The sequence below is a fragment of the Marmota marmota genome, unplaced genomic scaffold (assembly GCF_001458135.2).
Source record: "Marmota marmota marmota unplaced genomic scaffold, marMar, whole genome shotgun sequence".
Classification (NCBI taxonomy): domain Eukaryota; kingdom Metazoa; phylum Chordata; class Mammalia; order Rodentia; family Sciuridae; genus Marmota; species Marmota marmota.
The window spans coordinates 7141-12997 of NW_026012567.1; the positions used below are offsets into that span (position 1 = coordinate 7141).

At 34.8% G+C, this 5857-nt stretch overlaps 1 long non-coding RNA gene across 2 annotated transcripts in view; it reads right to left on the reverse strand.

The window, feature by feature from the left end:
• Window positions 1-5839, reverse strand: part of LOC107134043 — a 12663-nt gene extending 6824 nt beyond the window's left edge. For both annotated transcript variants that reach the window (XR_007345536.1, XR_001502411.2), the window contains exons 1-4: window positions 5348-5839; window positions 5179-5251; window positions 2797-2870; window positions 1279-1372 (exon numbers count right to left, since the gene is read on the reverse strand). This is a non-coding gene — a long non-coding RNA (uncharacterized LOC107134043). The remainder of the gene's footprint in view (window positions 1-1278; window positions 1373-2796; window positions 2871-5178; window positions 5252-5347) is intronic.
• Between the last annotated feature and the right edge of the window lie 18 nt (window positions 5840-5857).

Sequence of the window (5857 nt, forward strand, 5' to 3'; positions counted from 1 at the left end):
CGCATGCAAGGCAAGCACTCTACCACTGAGCTACAACCCCAGTCCACCACTCTTTCTTAATTCCCAATTTAAGGATTAGACCTAAGAAATATAAATTCTATACTTCAAGTTCTTATCACTTGCCAAGAGACAAGATCAGAATAAAAACTAGATGTATGCAATAACTTTATTACATTTGATGTTCCAGTGGCTCTGCATTTAGTTTTGCTAAAAGGAAATCCTTTCCTGACCTCTTTACATGGTGGCCGGCAGATAGTGATCATTGGAATCACCTTACATGGAAGAAAACATAGATGTGCAGGCCAGGTAAGTCAGAGTATGCATTTTGAGTATGGATCCCCACAGATGATCTATTAGAGTCTGAGAGTCTGGGTCTGCACTTAGTCTGCTTCTCATTTCCCTGCCTTCAAATGCCTTACAATAATAGAGCCAGTTTTCCACCCAATCATGTTCCCAAACCTGAACGATGAGAAGTCCTTTCTCCTTCATTTACTCACTGTATTCTCTCTGCTTTTCTCAGTGTCTATTCTCCCTTCTCCTTTCCAAATTGTCCAAAGAATATTTTAAAAAACTATGAATTTAGGTATCAGTCCATAACATTTTGTACATTTTTCCACTTCCCATACTTCTGTGTCTGCCATCTGTGCTTCATCCCAGGTAGTGCCAATAATGTCTATGATATAGGTATTTTTATTTTTTATTTGTTTTAATTACAATATTGTTTTATATAAATTTATGACCAGACACATGGATTTTTGAACATTTCACCTAAAAAGAAAAAAACTTTCTTTTTTCATGATCAGTTCTTCACATGTCAATTCCTTTCTAATGACAACTCAGAAATGAGAAAAAATATTCACACCTTGAGTCATTTGCACAACTGGAAACTCCCATTTTCCTTCCACATTTTGAACAGGTGGTCTTTTTATTCTGGTATGTGACTGAAATTTATCAGCCTTCATGGCTTCTTTTTCCTTCATTTACTCGCTGCACTCACTCTCTCTGCCTTTCCCAATGTGTATTCACCCTTATCCTCTCTACTTCACAATTTCCAACTTCCCCTATGATCTATGCATGTCTTGTATAGAAACTAAAAGGGACACTCCCACTATAACCTGCTGCTGGACATTGGTCTTAAGAGAGACAACTCATTATCTTTCTCACTTTTCATTATTACCTGTTTACTAGGTTCATTTTTCCAAGTATTAGAATAAATCAGCACTCATGTTAGAAATCAATATTCTGTCCAAAGAACTGTGTAGAGTATGTAGTTCTTACCATGGACATGTCCATCTGCTTTCTCTTTTGCTATATAATGTTTCTCTCCAGATGAGTGAGAAATGCACATCTGTGGACCACCCTCAGAAAATACCTGCAAAATAAAGGACCCCAATGAGCTGCATGAAAACTTCAATATCACTCTTTTAGACATCACCCAAATTTTGGTCTTGAAAGCAGTTAACTAAAATGTAGATAAGTACAGTCATATTTTCCACAGGGCAACCTAGAATTTGTGCTTCAGATGAAGCTGAACTCTTGTCTTCCAATGGCTCCTGATTTGGTAAAAGCAGGATGGATATCATAGAAAAGGTATTCCCTGAAAATTTAATAACATAAATGCATGTATTCTAAGAGTGTAAACAACCATATATCACAACCCCACAAGATGAGAATGCATTAAATACTTAATTAAACATTCTTGAGAAATATAATTAATATTATGTTGCATTACATGTTTTAAATAACAGACTTATGAGACTCAGTGTGATAAGAGATTTGGAATTATGTGATGTTGAGCAGAAATAAGACTTTATTGGACTTGCCTCATTTTGGTCATCACAGTCTCACAGGATCTAAAGAGCTTATAGTAAGTGTTTCACTGAGAGAAAATCCAGTTTAATAAAATGACAAAGTAGGGTGAAGAAATGTTTCTATCATACTGTTAGAAAGCAACACACAGGATCTGGGAAGAGTAAACAACATGTTCCTCTGAGAGAGAACTAAAAAGTACACCAATGAAGAGAAAAATGACAGCACAAAAATGTACAGCACTTCCTGACTATTTTTCAGAGCTTGAGTCATATTGGCTCCTGTGTGCATTCTGCATAAAAAAACAGCAGCTATGGAAAAAAGAAAACCTGGAGAGGCACCGTAGGGAGCCTCAGACCAAATGAAACCTAGAATTTTGGCTTTTAGAATAGTAAATGAATTCAAGGATTTCACCAGCCATCCATGGGCTGGGTGTGTGAGCTATGCACATTTGAGTGTATGAGAAAAACTGGTCTGAAATTGCTGTCTGATTAGGATCTGCATGTATGTGTGTCTTTTCACTCTGCCTGTGATACCCACAGAGCACCTGAGATGGATGTGATTTTCCATGTTTATATGTAACTAAAACTGAGCCACTGGGAAGGACCATCTTTTACCATAAATGTACTCAATGACCATCACCACTATATATGTTCATTAATTAAAATGGTTATTGGCAAAACCAACCACTAATTTTAACTTCTTCATCATTTTCAGGGGTTAAAAAAATAGAAACCCAAATAATATTCAGAAAAAATTCTGCCCGAATCACAAGGATAATATTTATCTACATGTTATCCTGAATTTTAATGCTATTTTCAGATTCATAACCAGTTAAATTCTATTAGGTTTCAATATTAAATTATCATATTTAGATTTCAAACCACTGTTATGAAAGGTAATCAAATTTGCCCATATTGACTTTCTTAAAACAAGGAATACAGTAAGAAATCAGAAGTTTTAAAAAATATATCTGAGTGAACACACCTGTGGCTGCTTATTTTTGGTGTCATCAAGACCTTCCTCCTCTTCTTCAGATGATGAGAACCAAAATGGTTCAGCTGAAAAATGTATGTAGATTTACGTAAACAACTTAGAACATTTAGAGAGAATGATAGTCTGCCAAAAATAAAAAGTAATAATAAGCTTGAATTTTAGGTGCTATTACCTCTTTAACTGTTTATTGGTGGGGTATACTTGTGTGTACTCAGTGATTTAACCCTAGAACATTGCAACATTGGCAAGAGCTCTGCCAGAGTTGTATATTTGTTTATTTTTGGAAACTGGGTCTCTCTAAAGTGTTTGTTTTGGCCTGAGACTTGCCATGCTCTTGTCTCAGTCTCCCAATAGCTGTGTTTAGAGGTGATCCACTGTACCCAGCAGAGAATTTTTTTCAGGGAATGTTTTTAGTGGTATAAAACTTCAACAGTCTACCTGAGGAGACACTATGTATCACCAGGTTTAAGAAACAAGAATATCTCAAAGGTATATCCACTCAAGATGAATGAAAATTTGCCAGAATTAAATTTTAAAAACACTATAGAAATGTGGGGATACACACAATTTGGTATTCTCTTCCCCATAACAGTAACTTTTAAAAACAACTATTCATCAGTAGTCATTTCCACAGTGACTTAGACTCTACTGTTATCAATGAACATCTTGCATATGCAATGTTTTTCTACATTACTCTAAAAATGTGTTCTTCTGTAAGACTTAATCTGTTAAGTCCTGCATGATTATCAATCTCCTTGTCATAAACTGCTTTTTACCCCCTTGAGGTATCTCAGCATTTCAGCCACTGTTCAACTGGATATCTACCAGTTGACTTCTAAATTACTCCTTCCCCTGTCTAGCCCTTTGGCTCCTGAACTTGAGAAGACCTCTTTTATATCACCTTAGCATCAACAGTTTATTTGAACTGAGAATTATTATGTTCCCTATGAGAATAGAGTAAAAAGGTGCCAGGAATAATGGCTTTCCTAGAGCTAGGATTCAGCAGAGACTAAAGGAATGAGGTTACCAGTAAGAGGCAGAAAATGGGGAAAGCTTAAAAGGCTGTAGATAGACACAGACTGAAGCATTAAATGGGTCAGTATTTGTCTGAAAATATAGGGATTGGTGAGGAGCCATCAAGATGACAGTAAAATTAAGGGAAAGGAAAAAGTGTTAGGCTGAACGCATGAAAGATTTCTGGGTAATTTTAAAAGCTGGCCTTTTATCTTCTAGAGAGGTTCATAGTCACATTTGTGTTGTAGCTAGATGGCTCCAAATGCTGAAGATAGGATGAGTGTGGAGAGCATATGCATGAGCAGAAATGAATAAGAAGGTGGCAGGAGTGCCAAATAGAGAGAAGCAGGCCAGAATGGAAAAAAATGTTCCATGAAAAATAGAGGATATATCATTTTCTGGGACCAGTGTAGAAAGAAGTTCCATTAAGTAATAAAGGACAAAGCTGGGTCTCTGGAATAAGAGGCTCTGTACTGTTACACAAGATTTCAAATGACATGTAGAATAAAACACACCAACTGTTTAAGTTCTTTGGGTTTACCATGTAATATTTGAATTTCTCATTTTTGTATGTTAAGGGACTCATTTTAGTGCTTGGGGGTCAATTTCCTGAATCTTGGATTTACCCAACCTTCCAATGAATAAGAGAAAAAGCTTTGTGGCAGAGCCACTGCTTAGCATGCCAAAGTATCTGTGTTCAGTCCCCACCATTGAAAAGTAAACTAAAAACAAAAGCAAACAAAAAAAGAAAGAAAAGCATGAAGAGGGAATATATAAAGTGGTTTGTGTAAGTATTTTTGAATTTACAACTCTGGGTCAATAAAAATCATAAAAGAGTAATTTCCTAAAAATACTCTATTAGTTTTATAGAAAATGAATAATATAAAGAATACACAATAATACTTTGTATGGTTTAATACAGAGATAATCACAACTGATGAAGGAATAGAATCCACAGCTGCATAAAGTACAACACGGGTTCAATGTAATTATTCAATAAAGTGGGTATTATATTAGAATTGAGATTAAATTTTAATTGGGTCTTGTTTCACACACTATACTTAATCTCTGGGTTCAGACACATATTTTTATGTTCATCTCCCAAGATTTGGAAATTATTGGCAGCTATGCAATAAGTTTTTATAAAATTTTGGAGGAAAATAGAGCCTCATAATTCACCTAACAGGTATAAGAATTCCGGGAAATTTAATTTTAAAAATGTCTGAGATAAAGATTTTTTTAGAAATCATTTTGTTGTGATTTTAAAGATATAATTTTAAACTTGTATGCCAATATAGACACTGGAATGTGTATGTATGTGTGTATGTATGTATATGTGTATATATATATATATTTTACCTGATTTGCATATTCTTTCTTCTGTTGTCCCCACTGTATTCTTTTGAAGAAAATACCTCCTGTCTAAGATAGGCTGTATGGGTTTGGAAAGTAGATATTAAATACGTGTTGTACATTTTATACTATACACAGTTAATAATTCAAGATAAACATAGAAGTTTATAATTACCTTCACAACAGGATGTGTGAAATTCTGAAGTACTGAAAAGCAAAAGGGATACACAATCCACAAAACATGAATATGACAAAATCACCCACACCTTCCTGCTGAATTGACATGGAGTCAAGTTCCATGGGTTAGCTTTGATAAATAATATTTTAACATTTGGACTTCTGTGTTTGCTGGTTTTTGTTGAGTACAGCAGCATGATTCAAATATATTGAAGAAAAACATCCAATATTAGTTTAATTAAGCATAGAGTTAAGTTTTCAAAAGTGAGATTACATTTCCAATTACCACAAATATAATAGGGAATGCACACATACTAAGTAAAGGTGCGGATTGATTGAGGGAATGGGGATATCTAATCAGAGGAGCAAAGGAGAAACTTTGGGGCATAAATATATAAAATAAAGAAAATAATTTAACAGCAGGTGTGTTTAATGTAGCCTATCACAATCATTTCATTAACTTTATTACAGGTATGTATCCTGTTCCTCCATTTGTCCTACAATATAC